This window comes from Neovison vison, chromosome 5, assembly GCF_020171115.1.
Source record: "Neovison vison isolate M4711 chromosome 5, ASM_NN_V1, whole genome shotgun sequence".
Classification (NCBI taxonomy): Eukaryota; Metazoa; Chordata; class Mammalia; order Carnivora; family Mustelidae; genus Neogale; species Neogale vison.
Window position 1 is genome coordinate 147,145,783 of NC_058095.1, and position 27,351 is coordinate 147,173,133.

Genomic DNA, 27,351 nt, shown 5'->3' on the forward strand with positions numbered 1-27,351 from the left:
CATATTTAAAAACATGTTTGGGATTTTGTATAATTTAGACTGTCTCTCATGCTTTCCCAATAGCCTACTAAAATAGAGTTTGAAAAAAAAAGTAGAGTTTGAAATTACATACAATTTATCTAAAACTGTTGTGCAAGCTCTTTAAATAATGTGTGTGTGTGTGTGTGTGTGTGTGTGCAGCAAAAAGAATTACACTCACTTTTAAAGCTCTAGTCTTCACGTACTGGTTCATAAATTTGAAGCAGGATCATCTAGTGCCATCAGAACTCTTCCAAAGAAATTGTTTGCTAGTTCTTAGCTTTAGGAGGGTATGAGTATGATGAAGTTCTAGAACCTAGGTGAGGTTCGGTGGGCTGAGGTCTGGAGCCGATGACCAAGAAAGAATTCTTGAGACATCTTTGGTGCAAAATGGTGGTTTATTAAAGCACGGGGACAGGACCCGTGGGCAGGAAGAGCTGCTACCCCGGATTGTGAGGGATGGCAGGTTATATACCTTGCAGCTGGGGGAAGGTGAGGGGAAGGGAGGTTTCAACGGAGTTTTCATATGTTAAAGAGGGCCTACAAGGTGTGCCGGGAGGAGGTCTTGCCCTTGTGGCTTGATCAATGTCGTCTTTAGGTCAGCCATTAACATCAAGATAGTTGGGAGATTCTTGGTGGGGTGTTATGATCCTGCTATCATTTACATTCCCTTCTACCTCAACCTCCTCCAGTTTATGGTGGGGAGGGAGACATTAGGGCTTCAGGAACTGAGAGTTATTTGCCTCTGGAAATTTGTGCTATTGATAAGATAAACTCCCTGTTTGTAGATCACTAGGACATCTGTAGAGCAAGGGAGATTCCTGTCTTGCAGGATTGCGATCTCTGCAAGTTAACTATTTGTTTATCATTCATGGCAGTCAGGGATGCCTGCGGAATGCTACACATATTACGGAGGGGAGCGGATGGAGAGGGGGGTGCAAGGCGCCAGCTTTTGCTTTGTCTTCAGCCAACCTCATGCTCCCTCATCAAGTAGACAGTTCAGAGAAGACCTGGACAAAATACCCAAACAAACAAAAAACCTCAGCAGTTCAAAATTACTACTCAAAAGGCAAATTTTAAAAATCAAGTACACACTCAATGTGGTATTATAGTCTTCAGAGAGGCAGTAATTAGAATTATTAATTTAACATTCTTTTCTGGCATCTATAGGAGGAAAAGGGATTTATATATATAATGGCACAACTTGGATGGATTGTTGCTTTTCAGAAGGAAATTTGTTCATATTTCTTGAATATTTAATAAAATTAACATGTTAATACGATCATATTCTGTTATTAATAATATATAATATCACATTATTATGTGATATATATGTTGGGGTTAAAGTAGAGCATGAAATCGTCTGTAATACCTGGCTTGCTAAAATGTAACAAGGAGGCCACTGGGGCAAGGGAATTTTTGGGAGAAGAGCGTGGGTCTTTGGAATGCCAAGGTCTGGAAGACTACTCTGCCTTAGGAATGCCTCTGGGGCATTCCCTTGGGGAACTTGCCTTTGGGGTAAGCTTTTTTAGCCAAAAAACGCCCCGCCCCACCCCTTGATATAAGAGTTGTATGCGTTGTCCCTTAGGCTCTGTTTAGCAGACATGCAGATTAGCATATTTTATCTTTTCTGTAAACAGATCCGCCCAGCTTCAGTATTACCCTTTGTCACACATCACTGTGCTTGAGAAACAGTGATATGGACTTGTGATTATCCTGAAGGACCAATTACAGTGGGAGGAAAGGAAGAGCAAAGGGTCTTGTCTCTGAGCGTTGGCCCCCTTGCCTTTTCCTCTCTTGCACAGCAAAATCTGGAGTAATCTTTCATCCATCCCTACTGGGATTGCTAGCCATTCCCAGCAAAATACATATAAAATTGTTATGTGATTATATATATAATTTCCTGGGACCTGGAAATTTCATACATGGGAACTATCACATAGAGAGAATCCTGATATTCAGGGATGCGTGTAGAAAGATATTTGTTGAAGCACTATTTAAAGATCTAAAAACTGGAAAGTCTCTCACTCCCACTATCTAGCTTGAGAATCCAGTAATAGAAATTCCAGAGATTATTTTCTCTCACTCTCTCATTTTAAAGCTCAAGAAATGAAGATGAGATATTAAAGTCACACAGCTGGTAATTTGCTCAGTCATCTGGAATAGAAATACATTGACACACAGTTTCATTTTTACTGAAAAGGAATTTATGTACTGACATAAAATTCTCTTTTCGGAATTAATCTCTGAAGGCCGATGAGACATATTCTCTAAGGGTTCTTATCAGCATGCTCTATAAGAAGAAAAGAAGATGTTGAGGGGGGCAGTGTTTCCTTAGTGTAAGAAAAAGCATTTATTTTTCATACTGCATTATTAAGATGCACAGATCATGCTTTCAGAAAATAGCAAAGAATAAACATTTTCATAATAAACTATTATAAAAATAATATAGTCTTAATTAGGAATTTTGAAAAATGCAACACTAGGAACACATTTTAAAATATCATTTAATGATATTTGATTAGAGATAACGTCACAGATAATTACTGCTAAAATGCTGTTAATGTATGTTTGTATGTTTTATTTAAAAATGGGCTCATGTGCTGTCCACCAAGTTTTTCAATAAATTCTAAACATTTCTTCATGCCATTAAATACTTTAAATATTTTGCATGAATAGTTACTAAGTAGCTGAAGTAGATTTATTTATTAAATAAATTATCCATATTTGAAATTTGGCCTCTTTCCAAAGGAGTTCCCAAGAATACATTGCACCTATCCATTATTTAGTCCATAAGTATCCATAGAAATAAAATTTAAGATGAAAAATCCAGGTTGTATAAGTTTCTTTTGTTTATTTTTTGTTAATTTTAGTTTTCTAATTGTTTAGGGTATTATTTATTTTTCCTTGCTTATTATTAAATAAAAAGATGTTAGCAATTTGATAAATGAAATGGATAAATCATTATTTTATTTTGCTATGTCCTGAGATTGAACACTTTATTTTTTTTTTAAGGATTTTATTTATTTATTTGACAGACAGAGATCACAAGTAGGCAGAAAGGCAGGCAGAGAGAGGGGAGGAAGCAGGGTCGCTGATGAGCAGAGAGCCCAGTGCAGGACCTCAGGACCCCCATCCCAGGGACCTGAGATCATGACCTGAGCCAAAGGCAGAGGCTGAACCCACTGAGCCACCCAGGCACCCTGAGACTGAACACTTTAAAGTAATATATTTATTAGTAGCTGATCTGTGCTTCTTGTAATTTTATTTTTAGTAGCTATTTCAGGCCCTCTACAATATTTCATTCTTATTTTAAAGTCTAGAATTCATATTGTTTTTTTTTTTTTTTTCTTTCCATTTAAGAATTCACATACTCTCTTTTCTTGACATTGGTGTTTGTCTGGTATTTTTTAAGAATCATGTTTTCTTTCTTTCTTTCTTTTTAAACAAGGATAAGAGAAGTTCCCTGGCCTTCAGAAACTTTTATTATTTTGAAGAGTCAGAGTTTTGTTGTTGTTTTTTTGTTTGTTTGTTTTTAAAGATTTTATTTATTTGTTTGACAGAGAGAGATCACAAGTAGAGATGTGGGCAGAGTGAGGGGGGAAGCAGGCTCCCTGCTGAGCAGAGAGCCCGATATGGGGCTCTATCCCAGGACCTGGAGATCATCACCTGAGCCGAAGGCAGAGGCTTTAATCCACTGAGCCACCCAGGTGCCCCTTCTTTATTCTTTTTTTTTTTTTTTTAAAGATTTTATTTATTTATTTGACAGAGAGAGACTACAAGTAGGCAGAGAGGCAGGCAGAGAGAGAGAGGAGGAAGCAGGCTCCCTGCTGAGCAGAGAGCCCGACGCGGGACTCGATCCCAGGACCCTGAGATCATGACCTGAGCCGAAGGCAGCGGCTTAACCCACTGAGCCACCCAGGCGCCCCCCCTTCTTTATTCTTAATGAATTATTTTGTCTTCATAATTCAGATATCAATCCCTTGCATTCATTTTGCCGTTTATTTTCTCCTGGTTTCAGAACACTACTTAATTCATATTCATGATTTGATGATAAGCAACATTTTATCCTATAGTTTACTCATGAATTTAGCATTGGTCACATTCTCTGTATTTCAATGTAATATTGTATTTAGCTTATTTTATTACTATTTTTTAGTATCATGTTTATTTTTAAATGTCTACATACTTTAATTTTCTGCTTAAAACAAGAGTTAAATAATATAAAATGCTCTTTTCTCCATATAACGTTATGTCTCATTCTATATTTCTGCTGTAGTTTGCCTAATAAACACATATCCATTCTTTGCATTATACATGTTATTCTTGTAATTTTTTTTTTTCTGTTTAAGAGAAAAGATTGTCAAATTGCATCAGTCAGTGTTTCTGTCCTGGAACACACACACACACACACACACACACACACACACACACACATTCTAGAAATTTTAAGTAGGAAAGGAATCAATAGCCATGATTAACTGCTCACAAAATTATGGGAGCACTTGGAGGATCAAGGATTCATGCTGACCCTGAAGGACTATGTGAACATTTTCATTGTGATTATTAATGTATGACTCTGATTCAGAACCACTCAAATCAAGAAGCATTAAATCATAGTCAAGGATGTTTTCTGGATACACGAACTTTCTGTGATGCTGGAAAGCTTATGTCAGAGGTCTTTCTCCAGTGGGCAGTGCCTCTTTTCTCTCCCCATGAGAGATGTGAAAGGGGTGGTATCCATGTTTATCCAGTCCGGTTTAATACTGATATTTTCCTTATATGTAAATGTGTTGGATTCATGTCAAAACCAAGTATTTATGGGAATCTTGAGTATATGAAGGATGTGGCATTTCTGCATTTGGTAATAACCTACCATGCAGAAGAAGAGATACCAAGAGTTTCATGTTTCCCCAAGAACCTGTGAGCTAAGGAAAGTTCTGCTCAGTGGAGTGCAGTGGCTCCCACTCTTCTCATCAGTCTTGGATCTCACAATTTCTGTGGGTTTAAATAAGCAATTTAATTAGACATTTTGGAAGTGTGCATATGTGCACGTGTGTGGATCTCTTTATATCTATTAACAACAAACTAAACAAAGAATAAAACCAGGGTGTTTTTTTTTTCTTTTCCTTAAACTCTGTAAAAAACACCATACCGACTCCAGTAAAGAAACATGCAAAAATAAAAGGGTAATCCCTTCCATAATCAAAACATGCAGCAGTTTAAACCAAGAAATATAACTGTGTATAATATATATGAGGGACAGAGAGAGAGAGAGAAAGCAAAGACTTTTTAAAGAAGGAAGATCTTAATAAAATTATTCCTGGCTTAACTTTATAAATTAAGTTTGAGTTTGCAATTGTCTGATTTCCTTCTCTCCCATTCTCTCTCACATATAGCATACACAAACACACATACTTACCCCCCATATAATTTCATTAAATCTTCTCACTTTTCTATTCATTGTCGTTACCTATGTGCCTCAAATGGAGTCTGGGGTCTAAGATCGTTCCATCTAGTCTGTGTATCTCTATCTCAAAGTGAACTTTTCTCCAGAACTGATGAACCTAAATGCAATGCATTCCATATACACTTCCCGAATATAAACCACTCATACCTGCAGAAACCCATGCCATTGACTGTTGCCTGATTCCATGATAATATGATAAACACTTTTTGAGCTGAGTATACGCATATAATAGAATGAAAAACATCAAATTAATGGATGACAGATGGAGCTTGTGGACTGCATATCCAAGGTTGCTTTAATCAATGAAATATTGTCGGATTATATAATCACAACATATTTGGAAAATAGTTTAAAAGATGTAGAAGACAGAAAACAGTGTTTGATCTTCCTTAGAAATTTTTTTTTTAAAGATTTTATTTGTTTATCTGACAGACAGAGATCACAAGTAGACAGAGAGGCAGGCAGAGAGAGAGAGAGAGAGGGAAGCAGGCTCCCCGCTGAGCAGAGAGCCCGATGCAGGACTCGATCCCAGGACCCTGAGATCATGACCTGAGCCGAAGGCAGCGGCTTAACCCACTGAGCCACCCAGGCGCCCCCCTTAGAAATATTTTTTAAAAGGCAATAGGGAGGGAGTAAATCAGGTTGAAGTATGCCAAATATTTTACTGACATTACATAAAATGTGAAAGTAAAATGATCAATTCTCTCTCTCTCTCTCTCTGTATGTGTATGTATATATATATATATATATATATATATATATATGGGATACCTTAAATATATCTAAATTTAGACTATGTTGCCAAAATGATAAGCCATATTACAAAGAAATTATTATTTACAGTTATCTTTGTTAGTTATACTCAGAGTAAATATTACAACAAAACCCAAAGGAATATATCATAGTTTAAAATATATAAAGGTAGTGTGTTCTGATTCAAAAGAAAAAAGACAAATATCCTTCATTTAAAGAACTTCTAGTCTATAATATCCATAGTACGATGGAGCAGGAGACAGATGAATAAACCCAAAATTACTACAACAGGTAGAGAAAAATATATATAACTATGCTAAGAAGATACAAAGAAGAGAATTTAACCCATCTTCAGTGTTAAGTAAACTCTTGGACAAGTGAGTGTCATAGATTCTAGAGTATAAATTTAATTTACATAAATTCATTTTCCAGGAGTTTGTTCATTTTAGGTCAGCAAGGTCATTGAGTTGAACAAGATATTAACCTGTTACAGGCAGTGTATAACAGTGATACATTTCCACAGAACTGTAAAAAGTGAGGGTGCAATTCTGAATGGTGTGAGTTTCAGTGAACGCAGTACTGTGCAACGCGAGAATTGCTTGTACTTAATAATAGATGATTATTCCATATTTTTATTATATAAAATTATTTTATAGCTAGAAACTTCCCTATGGTTTGTTAGAATCAATATATATTATGCGTATGAGTGTGTGTTTACTTTTATGGACTCAAGGACCACATTGTCCAAAAATAGCACTCTGGAAATTACTTTCTTAAGAAAATTATCATTATGCTCTCTAGCTTGCTATTATTCTGAAGAACATTATGCAGAAAATTGTCCTATCCATTTCATGGATATTATGAATAATTGGAATCTAACCAACAATAACAATGATTTCCGTAGAAATTTTGTGTAATAGACTGGTAAGAACTAAATTGACCCACTTTCAGCTTATGTCATGTGTGGCCAATGTCTTCCAGGGTTCTGTATTAGCAAATTTTAATAAGGCCAAATGTGATGCTCTGTTGAATATTCAACTAACGGATGGGGCATTTTAAACACCGCATAGCTTAATATTATTTAGCCCAGCAGCCAGGATTCCACAAGTGCTGTGCCAGAGAACTTTCTTGTCCAGCGTGCTGCCACCAGATGGTATTCATCCTACCATATGTTTCAATGCCTAGATAAGCATAATGGTACAATGCCTGCTACTTAATTCAATACTGAAATCATGTGAATTAATACATGCTGAGGGTAAATGATAGAAGTGAAGTAATGAATATGGAAAGAGGGCTATAAAATCCGCTGACAGATAATTCCAGTAATTTTTTTCTACTCTGTGTGGCTCTATTTAGGGGAAACAAGATTGAAAATATAAATTAGGATTAGTGGATAACATTTTGTGCTTTGTTAACTTCTACAAATACATATATATATATATATATATATATATATATATGACTTAAATACTCAGCAACTAGATTTTTCAATGTATAAAATGAAGAAAATATAGATGATTGCTAGCTTAAAATATTACCTGATGCCTTAAATCTTACAAAGTTTCTGAGTTTCCTTAGCCAAGGTCTTCCAGTATCTGACATGACTTTTTCTGCATAACAAAATTAACCTGGGTTTTCATCAATTTTTCTAATACAGGTACAAATAGTGAAGTACATTTTTTTCCATCGTAAATACATTGGTTATTGCAAGGAAGTTATAATATTCTAGTCACAGATAATTATTCAATCAAATTTTTATAATAGAGTGAAATAATTTTATTATAAAAGATTTAATATACAAAAGAGTTGTAAGTTAGTAAAGCACATATCTGATTTAATGTCTCATTATAAACTCACATGTGCCTGCTGTTGCTAAGACCCAAACAGCAGAAGCTATTCATACAAAATAATATTTATTTTTCCATTGAGGATAATGGGTTTGCATTTTTCAAAGCACATTCTTTCAAAAGTCCTCTTTTCAGCCAATGACATGTCTTTGCAGGTAAGCTAACATTGAATCCTAAATATTACTCACTAAAAAGTGACATCAGCAAAATGGTGGAGTAAGAGATCCCATCCTTCATTTTCTCACAGAAAGCAGCAATTACACATCTATCCACAAAGGAAAATAGCTTTGTGAGAGTGCAGGACACCAGTTAAGGAATGATAGCACGTAGTGTAGTGAAAACATGGAGAAAACCACAAAGAAAGGGTAGGAAGAACAGTTTCACTTGGTCTGCATCACATCCCCCCCAACCCTGTCCCAGGCCTACACAGCTCCTGGCCAAGAGGAAATCCCAAACCCATGAGTGCTCCCTCACAAGGAAAAGGAGAGTAGGGTGAGCAACCAGCTTCCCCATCTTTTCAGATGGGGAAAGGACCCACTTTGGTTTCTCCATACCCAGGTTGCTCAGGAGATCCTCATAGCTGAGATGTCTGGAGAAGGCTAGGATCAAAGAAGGAGGTCGGGACTCCCTGCCCTGCAGCAGGTGCCACCATGGGCCACAGGGGTCTGTTCTACAGAGAACACCAATAGCCTGCACTGCTGAGAACCTCAACAGCCATCACAGCTGCCACAGACCCACAAAGCAGGAGATGTTTTGTACAACCCAGGAGAAGGAGTTGCTGCTAGGCTGTCCTTGGTCACAGCCATCTTCCCTCCATGCCTCTCCCTCCCAACTGCACAGGCAAAAATTCCAGATCCATGGTTGCTCTGTATGTGCCTATGCTCCAGATGCTAACTGCATAGTCACTTCCCAAGTGCCCACCCTTCAGATATCAGCATACAGCTTCAATAGGCTTACTTGTGCCTTAGACACTGGCATTATTCCCCCTTGGGGCAGGCCAGCACCCTGAAACATGAGACCATGGTCACCTTCTGGAAGTCCGTGCTTTGGCCACCAGTTGCAGAGCACCTCACTATTGCCAATATCTGGAACGGCTCTAGAGTAGGCATGCCTCTGTCCTAAACACTGGTGCCACCATTTCAGGGGCGAGGCCTGTCCCCAGGCCCTAAAGCCACAGTCAGTCAATGTGGGCCTGCAAAGGGACACCCCAGTGTCCCTGGCTGCTCTGTGAGTGCCCCTGCCTGACACAATACTCCACCATCACAGTGAGTTCATCTGTTCACTGAATACTGCAGGCACTGCTGCAATGAGCATGCCTGTATGCCGGACCTAAGGCCAAGAGGAATGCCCTTGGTTATGACTTTCCTCCACAGTGGAAAAAATAGAACAAAAGGACCCCCGAGTCCTTGCTGCTGTTGTGGACACCCCTAGCTTTGGCCACTGAGGACCTGCACAGTGTTTGCCAATGCTGACTTCAGCTGATGGATCCACATGGAGACTCTTCCACTGTCCCTCCCCAGAGCTAGAACCACTGCCCCTCACCCCCACAGCACTTCCACCCACACATAGGTGAAGGTCTTTCCATAGTCATTCTGTGAAGTCTGGAAGAGGTAAATTCTTCCTCAAATGTACAGACATAAATGCAAGGCTACAGAAACATGAAAACATCATAGAACCAATGAAACACAATTAAAAAAAATGGGGATCTTCAAGTGGCCCAGCAAATCATTTTTAAAAATTAATCTTTAAGTATCTGCGTGGCTCAGACAGTTAAGTGTCCAACTTGTAATTTCAGCTCAGGTCATGATCTCATGGGTCATGGGATAGAGCCTTGTATTGGGCTCCTTGCTCAGCATGGAGTCTGCTGGAGATTCTCACCCTCTGCCCCTTCCCCACCTGCTACATGGGCATGTGCTTGCTCTCTCATTCTCTCTCAAATAAACACATAAATCTTTAAAAAAAAAAAAAACCTTAAACATTAAAAAAAATTTAAAAATCATCTTAAAGGAGCTCAATGAGGAAGAACAAAACTGGATATATCATACTCCTTGATTTCAAAATATATTACACAGCTATGTAATGATGCAAATATAGTGTTGTCATAAAAATAGTCATGCAGACCAATGGAACAGAATATAAATCCCAGAAATAAATCCATGTATTTATGGCCAAGTGATATTTAACAAGAGTGCCAAGAACACATGATGGGGGAAAGGCTAGTTCCTTCAATAAATCGTGCTGGGAGAACTGAATACCCATATGCCAAGGGATGAATTAGACTCTTATCTCATGCCTCATACAAAAATCAAAATAGATTATAAGCTTAAACATAACACCTAAAACTGTAAAACTTTAATAAGAAAGCATAGAGAAAAAGCTTCCCAATAATGGTCTGGGCAAAGATTTTTTTTGGATATGACACCAGAAGTACAGCTAAGAGAAGAAAATTTGCTAAATTGGATTGGATCAAACTTTAAAAAGCTTCTGCAAAGCAAAAGAATGATCAACAGAGTGAAAAGGCAATCTACAGAATGGGAGAAAATATATGCAAGCCATATGTCTGATAAAAGATTAGTATTCAAAATATATATGGAACGCATGCAACTCAATAGCAAAAGAAACGAATCACCCAATTAAAAAATGGACAAAGGACCTGACACAGATGGAGCTATGCTAAATAATTCAGAGAGAGACAAATAGCATATAATTTCATTCATATGTGGACTTTAAGAAACAAAACATGATCAAAGAAAAAAAAAAAAAGGAGAGGAAGAGAGAGAGAGAGGCAAACCAAGAAACAGACTCTTAACTGTAGAGAAAAAAATTGATGGTTACCAGTGGGGAAGTGGAAGGGAATGGGTTATATAGGGGATGGGGATTAAAGAGTGCACTTGTGATGAGCACACAGTGCTGTATGGAAGCGTTGAATCACTGTATTCTACACCTGAAACAAATATCACACTGTATGACAACTAACTAGAATTTGAATAAAAACTTAAAAAGAGGAAGCCATAAAGATAATAACAGGTCAATGAAAAGGTACTCAGTCATGAGGGATATGCAAATCCAAATCACAATGACATATCACTTTGCATAAGTTGGGATGGCTGCTATTAAAAATACAAAAGGTAATAAGTGTGGCTGAGGACATAGAGCAAAAGGAACTGCTTCTACATTGTTGGTGGAAATATAAGTTGGTACCTTCATTACAGAAAACTATATGGGGATCCCCGCAATATTTAAAATAAATTATCATATGATAGCAATTCCACTTCTGGGTGTATATCCAAAAGAAAGGAAATCAGTATCTTGAATAGATAGATATCTGTCTTCCCATGTTCATTTCAGCATTAACATTGGCCAAGGTAAAGTGTGATACACACACACACACACACACACACACACACACACTCAAATACTATTCAACCTTAAGAACGAAGGAAAACCTGCATTGACAAAAAAACAAGGATATACCTGAAGGATCTCATCCCAAGTGAAATAAACCAGACAGGAAGATGAATACTATATGACTTCATTGTATGTGGAATCTAAAAATGTCAAGATCATGGAAACAGAGAGTCAAACGGTGTTCACCCTAGGTTCAGGAAAAGGAATATAGGCAGATGTTGGTCAGTACACAGTATCAATTAAGCATGTTAAAAAATTGTGATGATCTAATGACAGTGTGACTATATCAAATTATCAAGTTGTACACTTTAAATATATATGATTTTTAATTGACAACTATACCTTGATAAAGTTGGAAAAATAAATATAAATAAATATATTTATTTGCCAATTATAAAATGAAGACATAACTATGACCGGTCATTGTCATGTATTTTGCCAATATATAATTTATGAGATCTTGAGACTATTCCTTAATAGAGATTACTATTTTATAACCATAGGTGGATACTATGCTTATCATTTCATGGTTTTGTAAAACCAGAAATCTTCAGTCCATACTACATTCTTTCACTTTTCTAATTCATCTTTCATTAAAGAAATGACAAATCTATGATTAGCATGCAAATCAAAAACAAAATCAGTACACTGTTGGAATGCCCTTTTTTTTTTAATTAAATGTACTTTTCAGCAAGAGAGTTTGTCAAAGTGAATGCGATACTTTCTCTGCAATGGCAGTTATCTGCAAACAGTGAAACATTAACATCAAATATTCAAAGGAGACTTTTCACAGCTGCCAAGTTAATCTCCTTTAAACCTAAATTCTGTTCATGTTACTCTTTTGCTCAGTAACCATGATTTCCTCCCCCATTGCTTACCAAATTAATTAAAATTAAGATATTTTGATATTTAAGCCTGGATACAATATGTTCTCAATCTGCCCTTCCCATGTTCTCTATCATAGTTCCTCTAAATTGTAGTATACACTTCAGCTAAACTAGAGTACTTATCAACTATAGTCTTTAAACATCTGGACATTCCTAATTTTTAGTGTCTTTAGATTGTTCATTCTGTCAACTGGAAATTCTTTAGGCATCATTTACTGTCAATAGAAATCCCTCTAAAAATATCTGAAAAGATACTTCCTCCAGAAAATCTTTGTTATCCTACCCATGATTGCATGTCATTTCCTCTCAAGACTTTTGATCATCTCTGTTCTGTGTAGGTATGTAATGACTTTAATTTATACTGTATTTCATTCTATAACTTTTGCTCTCTACACTCCAATACACTATTCTAACATCAGATGCCTGATTAATTACAACTAAATAAAGCCATCTGAACCTTCAGCTATAACTTCCCACTGCAGGTCAACTCTGTGTAGTCAGCCTAGTTGACTCTGCCTGACCACCTGCCTGTTTCAATGAGACAATGCTTTCATCATTCTCTCTCCCGAGATTGTAGATAAACATTGAACACTGACATTCTCCTTCATTATTAACTGGATGTCTTCCTCCTTTTCCTAGTTCTTGCATCTGATATCTCCCAGAGAGTCACGGATTTCCTCCTTGATTTACAGCTCAAAGGAAACTAATATGTCATTGTTTAGGATCTCATGGCTTGATGCAATCTCATGAATCAAACTCATTACATATATATATCAACCTGCATTAGATGAATGTATTTTATTATCCCTTGGTAGATTTGTTCATTTGCACTGCTGAACTTTCTCTTAAAAGGGATGATCTTCTCATTCTGATCAATTTTCCATCTCTATCCTTTATCTAGCTCAGTATCCACTATGCCTAGAATTTCACCAAACACAACAACAGATTTCAACTGAGAGGCCATTTATTTATCTTTTGCTTCAATAGGAACATCTACTTAAAAGGTATTTTATAAGGACATATAACCCTAGCACAAGCTCATATTAAACTGATATTCCATTGGGATGACACATGTACTATTTCTGACTTGAAAATTGGTTGTGTTAGAATCAGCATCTGTGTCACTATAGGATAGCTCTAGATTTTCCTTAGTTCATGGGTGAAAAAACTGTATGATGCTAAAAAATAAAAGTCATGAAGACTGTACTACAGCTTCCCTGCAACTCTTACTGAAATGATTTTTACCAACCCCTTTCCCTGACCTACTTACTAGCTCCTAGTAGCTATTCAGAATTCGGTTAATTATCATCTCCTTTACGAGTCCACCATGATAATTTCATCTCAAGAATCTGCCTACACAGTTTTCATCATGGTAATCTATAATAATAACACCATTGTTATTATTATCATTACCACTTTGGTAATCTATATTCTTTTACTCATAGGCTTAATCACTTCCTGAAATTAATTGTTCATATATTTATTCACATGTAGGTATTCTACGATTATTACATAAATAAATGGAGAAGTTGACCATTGTGCTATCATTATAAATAGCATTCTATAAGTAGTTATTAATTCTGACTGGGAAGGAGAAATATTGTGAAATCCTTGGAAAGATGTTAGGCATTGAATTTGGCCCCAAAATGGGTAAAGCTAGTTCCATGCGGATAATATTTAAATATTTTAAAATATTATTTGTATTGGAACTGGCTTTAAATATACAGGCTGCAATATAATGCTGTTTCCACATTTTATATAATATTTCGATCATTTTTCAGGAGATGTTTTTTATAAATGTTTTTATAAATGTTCCTTATAAATTGTCAATAAATTTGCAAATATGAAATGTGTTTTGGGTTCCTTAATCCTATCATAATATAGTGATTCAATATCACTACAAAATCTTTTCACTTTAAACCCACCCCATTATTTTTTGCATTTTTTATCTCCTATATATCATTTAAATATTTTATCATATTTTTAAGTATTTAATATTAAGGGAATAAAGAGTATATAGATGTGAGATAAAAATTAAATTTCTGAACTCATTCTTATATTGAGAAACAGTAATTCTCTCATCATTTCATGTTTGTTTCTATTTTTGCAGGTCTGCTTTTTTATTTCTAGCTTTGATGATCGCCAGAAGTTTTTGTCACATTTTTGTCCTACTTTGTGATTACTTCAGACAAACTGCAGCTCTGAGAAAACAATCTGTTTTCTTCTCTTCCCCCTTATTCCTTGCACCCTTGTTCAGCTTCTCCACTGTCTAAGATGAGAGGTCAATGTCATTTCTAAACCTAAACTCATCCATTCTATTTCACATAGCAGGGCTGCTTTCATTTTCCTTGTGGCCATTATTTCTCAATATCCAGTCAAAGAAACAGGAAGATAATGCTCATGCTTTTATCACATTTTTATTTATTTTGAACCTGTCACTCAGTTCTTGCAGATTTTTATCACAGCCTTTGACTTCCTGTTGATGTTTTTCCTCCCAATGGTCAGATTTTTTAAAATTAATTTTGGTCAATATAAATTTTGGCAAAGATCTTTCAAATTGAAGTTTTTTTTTAAGACAACATATAGGGCAGCCTATGCTGGGTGAGGTGTCTGTCATAAGTTATTTTTTGCAACATACACATACACACATTTACACACACTCAATCACTCACTATTTTAGTTTTCTTTATCTGTATTCCATGAATATAAACAAAAGGGAATGTAAGAATTAGGACAGTGGAGAATATAAATCTTACTGTCCTGATACATACCACAGATCCTATTACCTGTGTATCAGTTAAAAATTAAGAGAAACAAACAAATTAAGGTGCAAATGTATGTCTCATATTTATCATCTCATACAAAGATATGAGAAGTTACCAACTTAGCAGAGTTAACAGAACCATAATGTGAATCCCATAATCCCACAGTAGACTCAGTTGAGTCCACTGTTATCACACACACACACACACACACACACACACACACACAGAAACAGTTTTATTTAAATGACGTATTTATTTGGATAAGAGATTATTGAACATGGTCATTCAAAATATCAGGGCCATAGTGGTTTATTATTAGCACTTTTATTCCTAATAAGCCTCTATTAGTGTTTTATTCTTAATATTTTTTGTGGTATATGTTGAAATTCAACAGTAGAGTTAGCGATCAATATTTTATTCTTAATATTTTTTGTGGTATATGTTGAAATTCACAGTAGAGTTAGCGCTTATATTTTTATTCTTTGAAAAAGTCCATCTTTTTATAAATGTTTCTAGTTAATGTGGAATAAAATCATGAGTAATCAAAATCTGGTTTTTATTTGGAAAACAAATTTTAATTTTTTTTTTAATTTAGCTAGTGGCTCGAGTGCCTAATTCTATCTCTTTTTCCTTCGATAGAAACATATACCAAAGACTTATATTAGGAAGAGTAGGGGAAGGGCAAGAAAGAATCTTTCAAAGGGGGTGTAATTTTTGCTTTTGCACAAGGTGAACAAGGAAACATCTTCAATAGACTGTTACTTGATAGAGTCCCAAGGAAGGTGAGGGTGTGGTGAAGATTATTCTAAGTAGAAGGAAGACCAAGTGAATAAGGTCTAAAGAGGAATTTTCTCAGTGTTGTCAAAGAAGGGAAAATAGTGCCCTGGATGGAGGTGAATGAGAATGACCAAGATTTCTAGACTGAGCAGCTAGAAGTATTTAGTTGCCATTAAGCTGATTGAGAGAAGAATGTAGATGAAACAAGTTTGGGGGTGGGGGTCAGCAGAGTAAAGATTTGGACATGTTAAGTTTGAGATAGGAGATCAATATTAAATTAAATGTCAAGAAAGAAACATGTACTTTAGAAAATCTGTCAGAATTGGAGATATAAATTTGCAAGTTGTTATGGAATCTGGAAAAAATCACAAAACAAGGCTCTATAGAATGAAAACAGGTGAAGGCTAAGGCCTGTGCATTTGGGAACTCCTCCAAAAATAGAATAAGTGAAAGAACCAGCAAAGAGACTAGAACTGAATAAGAGGGATATATGAGGCCAAGGAAAACCAAGGTAGTATGCAATCAAAGAGGAGAGAGACACCTCTGAAATAGTGCTGATATGTTGTCATTTACTGGAATGAGCAATGGGGAAAGTAAGTTGGAATGCAGATTCAAATCAGACTGTTGCAGTTTCTGACAGGAATTAAAGAGTATTTATAGATGATCCTTTATATATATATATAGATAGATAGATATACACATTCACATACACATACACACACACAGACAGATAGATATAGATAGAGATATAGATAGATATAGATATAGATATATGATACATACCTATATCTATCTATATAAAATATATAATTAAAATAAATTTTAAGGAATGGCAAAGAAATAGGCCAATAGTGAGGCAAATGGAATTTTGAAAGTTTGCAGAAGCTATTTGGTTCAAAAGGAAGAAATGATATTGTTTTGACATCAACAAGGATATTTTAGAAGATGGGAAACGGGAGATATTCTAGAAGGGAAAGTATAAACAAACACAAATGGAGTGGTGTCCTTGAGTAAGGCAAGGATCTAGGGCCTGAGAGCACTGCACGGGCAGAGATTGCTCATTTATGGTTCTAGGAAAAAGGAAGGCATATGGGTGCAGTCGTTGTTAAGAAAGTACCATGTGCTACATTAAAGTGGAGCAGGACCTTGAGCAATAGAGCACCAGGAATCATCCTTCTCTTGGGTGCAATAGCATTGACCTGTATGTTGTCAGAGTTAAGAGGACATAGGATTTGTAAAACCCATGTGATTTTTTGGGTCACTTTCTGACCATTCCTCCACAGTGTAATTTTAACTGTATAGTTAGTAAAACAGCTAGGATTCTTGTTACTATAATTTTCTGCCTTACAACACTAATGAATTAAATCACTAAACAACACAAAACATTTTAATATGAGATTACATGCTTCTGGTTGTTTTTATTAATATAACTAATGTTTATTGGGACTTAAAATATACTAGGCATAGTTATAAGCACTTTACACATATTATCATTTAATATATGACTTTTTGAAAACCAATGTGCATTTATTAGCATTCATTTTGGATTAAGGAATGTAATGCCTAGGTTAATTTTTTTTTCCTCTTTGTGTCCTGTTCTCGTATGCTGGTATTTTGAGTATTAAAAATGAAAATCCTAGTCATTGCCCTGTCAATATTTCTCTTCTACCACTCTATACAAAGCAAAATGTCCACTTCCTTTTCTCACAAATCATACAAAGATTAGGGGGGAAATAAAAAGATTTTGGTTTGATTTAGATAAGAGAAGACAATGAGTTCCCATTTAAATAAATTGTTAAATCTCAGAAATACCTAAGCCAGCACTTTGATTTTAACTGAATGCTGTCACTCTGAATCTTATCTTGCCATATGGCTTCTTGTGGATTAAAAAAAAAAAAAGACAAACAACTTTATATGTTATTACTTTTTAATACACCTTTCTTCTTGATTCTTTAATTTCATTCTATTTTATTTTTAAAGATAGTTGTATATGAAAATTTAATTAAAAAAATGGATTTATACACTAGTTTTTAAAGAATTTTATTGGATTTAAACAATCATTAAACAAAATATCCCAGTAAATAAATGTGAGCAAGAGAATTACAGTAGAATTGAATTCTTTGTATAGCATTCTACTGAGTCTTCTGGGTTTTTAGAAATCACATAGTTCACAAACATATACTGATATTTGGGATGCCTAGGTGGCTCAGTCAGTTAGGTCTCTGCCTTTGGCTCAGGTTATGATCCCAGGGTCCTGGGATCTGGTGCCACATAGGAGTCCTTACTCAGTGGGAAACCTACTTCTCCCTCTGCCTCCTGCTCCCTCTGCTTGTGCTCCTGATCTCTCTCCCTCTCTCTTTCTCTGACCAATAAATAAAATCTTTAAAAAATACATTGATATTTAATATTAAATTCAATATCCATGCAATTTCAAAAATAATTCTGCTTGTATAGTATATTGAAATCAATATACAAAAAGTTAATGATATATATAATATTTTAAGCAACTGTGACCATTTAAAATCATACCCAGGAAATATTTAATTTTATTATAATACTCATAATGTTATTAATGAGAAATGTTTGCATTTGCTTTGATTTTTTTTAACCTGGAGGAGGAGAACACCTGATAAATAGAATGTAAGCAAATTGCTTTTAATTCTTTTATATTCGTTATATTCCATAAGACAAATAGTAGGATTACTTGGATGGACTAGAAACAAATATTATTTCTGTATTTCTGTTTAATTCTCATTTCTAGCAGTTCAATTTGGTTACCATGATCCTGATGAAGACAACAGAAACTGATAAATACTTAAAATACCTGGAATCTCTTGATTCTTAAGAGAAATCCACCAACAAATGGTCATTAAATAAAACTCTCTGGAGGTGCATGGGTAGCTCGGTCCATTAAACCTCCAGCTCTTGGTTTTGGCACATTCATGATCTCAGGATCCTGAAATTGAGCCCCACTAAGGTGGCTCTGTTTGGGATTCTCCCCCCTCCCCCACCTTTATCCCACTCACACATGTGCACACACACACACTCTCTCTCAAATAAGTAAATAAGTGAAGTCTTTAAAAACAAAAACCTCTCTGGATTAGCTACATGGAATGTGTTCCAGTCTGGGGACAAGAGCTTGAATAACAAGTATATATAGAATTAGTTCACAATAAAAGGGCAGGGATTGAGTAAAAATTAAGGATCAACTTTTAAATCAGACTAGAGTTATCTGGGTTGTATGAAGGTACTGCTTTTCTCCACCCTAACAGAGAACAGAGGAATAAGGGAATTGGAGAAGTGAAACCTGAACCTAGAGCAAAAAAGGAAAATATTAGCAAAATATACCAATAATGAAATTCAAGAGAACTTTTACATCTAGTTGACTCTGTGTGTGTGTGTGTGAGCGCGCGCATGCACGTGTGTGTGTTGGGGGAGGGGCATGACTTCTTTGAAATGTGTCTTAAAAATCAATGCTAGCCAGTAGGTATTAGAAATGGGTACTTCAGTGATGTGAGTGTGTATATCTTTGTGTCTGGGTCTTGGGAAAAGGTTACTTGTCCTGAAAGATATTCTATAAGAAACTGAGAAAACAAAGCAATGCTAGTGTGTTTTAAGATTGGTACTGTAATCATGCTCAATGAATCATGCAAGGAAAGCAGAGGGAAAAGGAGGCAAGGTCAGTTTCTGGATATGAATCATGTGAATTCTCATCATGGTGACAGGTATTTGTATACACGGAAAACACTAAACCTTACCTTCCAATATAACGTAACTTGAACTTCAGGCCTCTGATGTATTACAAGTACCAGATGTTTTAGTTCTGGAAAGAAATATATGTCATTAGTCTCCACAAATAACTATAATTATTAAATTAAAATGTCATTACCCAATCTGTAAATAGAATGCTGGGAGTGATTACATTCTGTGATTATTTAGTTCTATGCCACTGTTTCTCTGTAGTCTTAAAGAGGCTAAAATGTAGAGTGGGTGAGAGTGTGGGGTCCCCAGCCAGGCTGCTGTGGTTCTCCCCCCCAGCTATGAAACTGACTGGCCATGCTACCTGACACACAGGTCATAGTCTTCTTTGGCCCCTATGACTTCATCAGTAAAATGAGTACAGAAACAGTATCGATTTCATGGACATAGTGTTAGAATTAAATACACAAATACTCGTAAAGGGTATGAAAAGTGCTTGACATTCAAGAACCCAATACACTTGATCTTAGCCAAAAGGCTGAGAAGCGATGCTTCATTCAAGAACCCAATAAATGTCCAATCTCATAAATATTGGTGAGTAAAAATGTGATTTCAATGTGAAAGATAGAAAAGAAACCCTTTTGCAAAGTATCTATGCAGTAATTTAAGCTAAAGATTGCTATTTATGACAATCTTCCAACTATCAAAATAAGACTTAAGATTTTTTCATTTAAATATCATTTCCATTTCTGTGTAAAATGTAATGATTCTTAACACTTAATGGTATGGAAAATTTTAGCTTGTACAGAAATTATCGATGAGAATTATTTTATCCCCAAAGAGCAATTTGCTATTAGTGATAGTGAGATGGCACAACGCAGGTTAGGTTATCTAAAGCAAAATTATTTTTTATCTTTTACTCTCATATGTTTAATTACTAGGATATTGCTACATAGCACCTACCTATCCTTGGGATTTCATTTGTAATTCTAGAGCAATATTAACATTAAAAGATTGGCCAATAAGTCATTTTGACCCAAATAACCCAAAGTTTGAAATAAAGGAACAGGAAATCTCATTTCATTTAAAAAAGACAATTGTAACACAAATATATATTTTTAATGTATATGTTGGGATTTTTTAAAGATTTTATTTTTGGGGCACCTGGGTAGCTCAGTGGGTTAAAGCCTCTGCCTTCGGCTCAGGTCATGATCCCAGAGTCCTGGGATCGAGCTCCGCATCGGGCTCTCTGCTCTGCAGGAAGCCTGCTTCTTCCCCTCTCTCTCTCTGCCTCCCTCTCTGCCTAGTTGTGATTTCTCTCTGTCAAATAAACAAAAGCTTAAAAAAAAAAAAAAAAAAAAAGATTTTATTTTTAAGTAATCTCTATACCCAAGATAGGGTTTGAACTTACAACCGTGATTTCAAATATGTTATCCCCTACTGATTGAGTCAATGAGACACACCTATATTAGGATTTTATATAGAACTTGGGATTCCAGTTTTTATTATTATAGACTTATGGTGAGCTTTGATAACAAAAGTTTAAATTTGCTTAATAATTATTTTATGAAAGGAAAAGTGGGATATAATAATAAAACAAAAGATATAATGTAGTTTTTAGCAATACTGAGTTCTCTCACACCACATTTCCATGGCAAGATGAGAAAATTGGGCCAGAAAAAGAAATAAACCAGAAGTTTGCTTTATACAGAGGTAATTAACATTTATTATATTGTGGTTACCTTTGGTATTTAAGGAAAGATAAGGTCAAAATAATTAATATTAGAATTCAGAATGGGATATATATATTTCAAATATATTGAGACAATAAAGGTGAAAAACGTGATTCAATCAGAGAAAGACAATTATCATATGGTATCCCTGATATGAGGAATCTGAGAGTCAGGCCAGGTGGCTTGGAGAGTGGGGAAGGAAAAAAATGAAACAAGTTGGGATTGGAGGAAGGGAGACAAACCATAAGAGACTCTTAATCTCACAAACAAACTAAGGATTGCCGGGGTGCGGGGGGAGAGGTGTGTGGAGAGGGTGGTTGGGTTATGGACATTGGGGAGGGCATGTGCTATGATGAGTGCCGTGAAATGTGTAAGCCTGACTATTAACAGACCTGTACTCCTGGGGCAAATAATACATTATATGTTAATAAAAATAATTTTGAAAACATGATCCATGTAACAAATAAATAAGAGAAATTGTTGAAGGAACTGATTTCTAGATTGTTGGTAAAATATAAACTGCTAAGTCCTTGTTAATATAAATTAAAAATTTTGAAAGGGTTTTCTACTTTTCTATTGTAAATTCTAACTTTAGGAACTTTTTAAAAAAGCAACATATAGGGACACCTGGGTGGCTCAGTGGGTTGAGCCACTGCCTTCGGCTCAGGTCATGATCTCAAGTCCCGCATCGGGCTCTCTGCTCAGCGGGGAGCCTGCTTCCCTCTCTCTCTCTCTGCCTGCCTCTCTGACTACTTGTGATTTCTCTCTGTCAAATAAATAAATAAATAATCTTTAAAATAAATAAATAAATAGATAGATAAATAAATAACTAGCAACATATAGGGGCACCTGGGTGGCTCAGTGGGTTAAAGCCTCTGCCTTCGGTTCGGGTCGCGGTCCCAGGGTCCTGGGATCGAGCCCCACATCGGGCTCTCTGCTCTGCAGGAAGCCTGCTTACCCTCTCTCTCTGCCTGCCTCTCTACCTACTTGTGATCTCTGTCTGTCAAATAAATAAATAAAATCTAAAAAAAAAAAAAAAGCAACATATAGAAGCATGATCTCTTAAAGGTATAATATTCCCCCTTTTCTCTGTAATAGAAACTGTTTAAAAAACAGAGACCTAATATATTGTGAAATACTCATATAATGAACAAATATAAAGCTGTAACAAATTAAGTAGTGGTGTGTCTGGATAGCTCCCCTGCTTAAGTATCAGACTCTTGGTTTTGGTTCAAGTCATGATCTCAGGGTCCTGAATCAATGGCAGCCCATGTAGGTCTCTGCACTCTTCACAACGTCTGCTTATCACTCTCCTTCACCCTCCCTTCCTCCCCAAGCCCACGAGTGGGCTCTCTCTCTCTCTCTCAAATAAATAAATAAATAAAATCTTTTTATTTTTTTATTTTTTATTTTTAATAAAATCTTTTTGAAGATAAATGAAAATATTAAGTAAAAACCTTCATAGTCTACAAGATTACCACAGAATAATCTTTCACACTAATGAAAAAATATCTTAAGATAATTGTTTTTATTATAGGATTACTGGGTGGTTAATTTTCTTTTGGGTGATTTTTCTTTTCCTTAATATTCAATATATATTTGAGGAATACAAAATTCCAAGGATGTGTAAGAATGTCCGCAATCCATTTAGAGTAGTGTTGTTCAACCATGGTGCTATGGTCTTTCTTTCTTTTCTTTCTTTCTTTCTTTCTTTCTTTCTTTCTTTCTTTCTTTCTTTCTTTTTCATTAACATATAATGTATTATTTGTTTCAGGGGTACAGGTCTGATTCATCAGTCTTACACAATCCACAGTGCTCAGCATAGCACATACTCTCCCCAGTGCCCATCCCCCAGCCACCCCGCCCCTCCCACCCTCCTCCCTTCCAGCAACCTTCAGTGTGTTTCCTGAGAGTAAGAGTCTCTTATGGTTTATCTCCCTCTCTGGTTTCATCTTGTTTTACTTTTCCCTCCCTTCCCCTATGATCCTCTGTCTTCTTTCTCAAATTCCTCGTATCAGTGAGATCATATGATAATTGTCTTTCTCTGTTGACTTATTTAGCTTTGTTTAATACCCTCTAGTTCCATCCATGTCATTAGAAATGGTAAGATTTCAGGTTTTTTGATGGCTGCATGGTATTCGTCTTTTTTGTACTTTCTAAAGATCTAGGAAAAATATGCTATCTTTATGCTCAAAAAATATTACCATCAAAAAGTAGATAGCCAAACATTTACATTTGTTTCACATTAATAAAATTATCAAATTAAAAATAATCTCAGAAAGGCTTTAAGAGATTTTTCCTAAAAAAAAAGAAAATGAACAAATGAAATAATATAAAATAAAAAGAAAGTTGATTTTTCCGTAACAAATCAACATTTAGAAAACATAACAACAGGGGCGCCTGGGTTGCTTAGTTGGTGAAGTGACTGCCTTCAGCTCTAGTAGTGATCCTGGAGTCCCAGAATCGAGTCCCGCGTTAGGCTCCCAGCTCTGTGGGGAATTGGCTACTCCCTCTGATCTTCTCCCACTCTCTCTCTCTCTCTCTCAAATAAGTAAATAACATCTTTTACAAAAAGAAAACATAACAATATACTACAAAGAAAATTCTAAAAGACACACAAGTTAAATGGGAAAAATTATTATATGTTTATAAGGAAATGTCATTTAATATATGAAAAATTTTTTTTAATTTACAAAAAAACCCACACACAATATTCCCTATCTGCTGGAAGAGATGGGCAAGAAAAAGAACACATAGTTAATATAAATACTAGAAGCTATAAGGTACTGTATTTACAGGAAACCTATTTTCAATATTACAAATGAAAAATTGAAGTTAAGACAATAAAATATCAATTTTTATGTCAATTAGTTGATTTTTTCCAAAATGATTTTATGTATTTTGATATTTATATAAATTAAATATTAAATATATTTTGAATTTATTAAAGTATACATGTGTATCAGAGAATTAAATAAATATACACAATATAATAACTTATTTTTCTTTTTATATTTTGATATTTTCTAAGGTAGCTGCAATAATCATGCTTTTAATCAGAAAGCTACAGTAAGAAAAGAGTATATGTAATTTTAAAACAAAATATTTATCCATTTTGAAAAGTAAATAGTTATTCAAGAAAATTTCTCACATTCTGGTTATTCCTGAGTCTAGATTCTAGCCTAGAAATATCTGATATGAATATTTTCCTTTTTACAAACTAATTGTAAAATATCGCAACACACACTAACTCTTTTCACTTGGTGTCTTGTAAAATTGTGGTATATCTTCCTCTTCCCGTTCTTTCTGATTTCTTTTTATTGTTGAGATACTAAAACATCCCATTTTCAAATATGATATTAATATATGTTAAAATTACATTGCATTCCATTACTTTTGGGGTTATTTACTCCTGCCATATGGTGCTTGTCAGTTCTGGCTGCTATAATGCAATTCAGTATAATGGGTGGCTTAAACAGGGATTTAGTTCCCAAAGTCCGGAGTATTAGTCAATTTGTCTCCCCAGTGAGGGATATCTTCATGGCTTGTACACAGCTGTCTTCTTGCTGTTATCTTTATGTGGCAGGGAGAGAACATGGTCTGTCTCGTCTTTCTCTTCCTATAAGGACCCTGGTTTCATTAGGGGGCCCACCCTCACAACATCATCCAAAATTAATTACCTCTTACAGGCCTTTCTTTCCAACACCTTGTGGGTCAGGGCTTCAACATATTAATGGGGGGGAATGCACACATTCAGAACTTGACACAGGCCTAATCATTTTCCATAAGTCTTTGTGTAATCCTTGGCTTGTGAATACAACCAGTTACTCTGCTTGCTTTCAGTGATTAGATATTCATTTATACAAATTTATTTCTGAGTTTGCTAAATATTTGACCTACAACTACAGGGTATCTTAATCTATTCTAATTGTGCTTTTTGAAATTCTTATCTCAACTGACTAGAAAAAAATGTGGGAAACTATTCTAAGACAAATAATTATCTTCGTAATTTCACTTATTGTCTCATAAATAAAACAGTAAACTATTCAGCTGGAGGCTGTGTTATGCTGGTAGAAAATCCTACAGTATGAGATGTTGAGCCTCCACTAGAAACACAGAAAGTAGGGGGCCATATGGCTGGTTCAGCAGTAGAGTATGTGACTCTCGTTTAGGGGTTGTTAGTTCGAGCCTCACATGGGATGTAGAGATTACTTAAAAAAAAAAAAAAAAAAATAGAAAGTAAGAAACACTGAGCACATCTATTTTCTCTTTTTAGGACAGGATTATAAGTGGAAGGGTAAAAAACACAGGGACTATATTAGATTCATGTTACATGGCACAGTTTGAATCTTCCTAAAATAAGATCTGAGTTAAAAATGAATTTTAAAAATTAGTTATAATAATGTACTGGATTACAAGGCATTTAAGAGGAGGGGTTGACAATAGGATACTATTCAGTTATAAAATAGAAGGAAATCCTGCCATCTGCTACAACATGACGGACCTTGAGGGGATTGTGCTAAGTGAAATAAGTTAGAAAACGACAAATATTCAGTGATTTCACTAATATCTGGAATCTAAAAACAAGCAAAAAAAAATTCTGAAAATTAAAGAAAAAAAAAAGTTGGGATTGCTAGTCTGGACTCTGATGACACAGGTCAGGGGCAAGAAATGAATTTTCCTGAATTTATTTGTTAGTTATCTCCAAAGTGGGAGTTTCAGCAGTTATCAACGTTAATCTTATCATCTAAGAATTAAAGATGCACTTTAATTAAAGGGGGACAAAAAAAGAAGGGTGAGAGTTAACAAGAAATTGATAGTTATTATTAGATCTATTTTGCTGGTAAACAACTTTTAAAAAAAATGAATTGAATTAGAATTGTTAATTATCTTTAATTCCCCACCTATTTAAATATGTGTAGTAAAGAAATGCAAATCCAGAAAATGTCCAGGACAATCCCCACAACTGAAATCTAACCGAACAATATGATTAGAACAATAGGTGTCTGATGCCTGTTCCTTTCCTTATTATAATAACAGCGATAACAATGTTGATTATATTAGGCAACAACGAATGTTTATTATGAGCCAGATACAGTTCTGTGGCCTTTATAAGTATTAATTCATTGATTCATTCTTATAATAACCCAGGATATCACAAGATTTTTTATTTGTTCCATATTTCATTCAGTTATTAAACAAATATGTTTTCTTTGTAATTACTTTTTATTTCATCCCATCTCTGTCAAGGAATAAGATAAATATACCACACTTCATAAAAAGCAAATATTTTCAATAACTGAATAACTAGGTAATGCTGACATTTCTTTTTCGGTCTCTAGAAATTTACCTGGAGCCTAAACTTATCCAATCTTTCAAATATCTTGCTTTTCTTAACAACTTCAAAGTGTCAGAATATTGGGTTATTCTCTTCTGGCTTTGGATTTCTGTGCTTCTCTGAAACAGTTCCTAGTTCCTTTGCAGAACTGAAATACCAAATATTGATTTTTTTTAAAATGATGAGAGCTTTCAATGTTTTAAAACTCGCCATTCTAATAATTAATATTATAATAATATTATAGAACACTTAAACTCGGCCTTTCTCAGTGAGCTGAGCTTTTTTTTTTAAGAAAAAAATAAGCTAGAGCCTTCAAAGTTTTTCCAAAAAAAAAAAAAAAAAATCCATCACCTCATTATTTTTTTAGAGAACAACTTTTCTTCATTTTAATAACTACCATTATCCTCTCCCACACACACTACTTTTTGGTTAATGATCGTGGTTCCATTTGATATCATTAGAAAATACATGGATCATTTTCAATAAATCATGACAAATATCATACAAAAATATTTTAAAAGTTACCTACCATCTGTTCTAAGGTAGTCTGCTGCAAAATGAAATGTCCATTGAGATCAACACATGAGTAATAAGGAAGCTTCAGGAGCGCTCTTGCAGATAGCACACTGAGGGAGCAATGTCCTAGTTTCTGCGGA

The 27,351-nt window shown here is 35.2% G+C and overlaps 1 long non-coding RNA gene across 1 annotated transcript; it reads right to left on the reverse strand.

The window, feature by feature from the left end:
* Positions 1 to 912: 912 nt before the first annotated feature.
* Positions 913 to 27,351, reverse strand: LOC122907179. The gene is made up of 3 exons (XR_006384697.1): positions 27,225 to 27,351; positions 19,684 to 19,748; positions 913 to 1,028 (listed from the first exon to the last, which is right to left on the reverse strand). It is a non-coding gene; the product is annotated as an uncharacterized LOC122907179 (long non-coding RNA).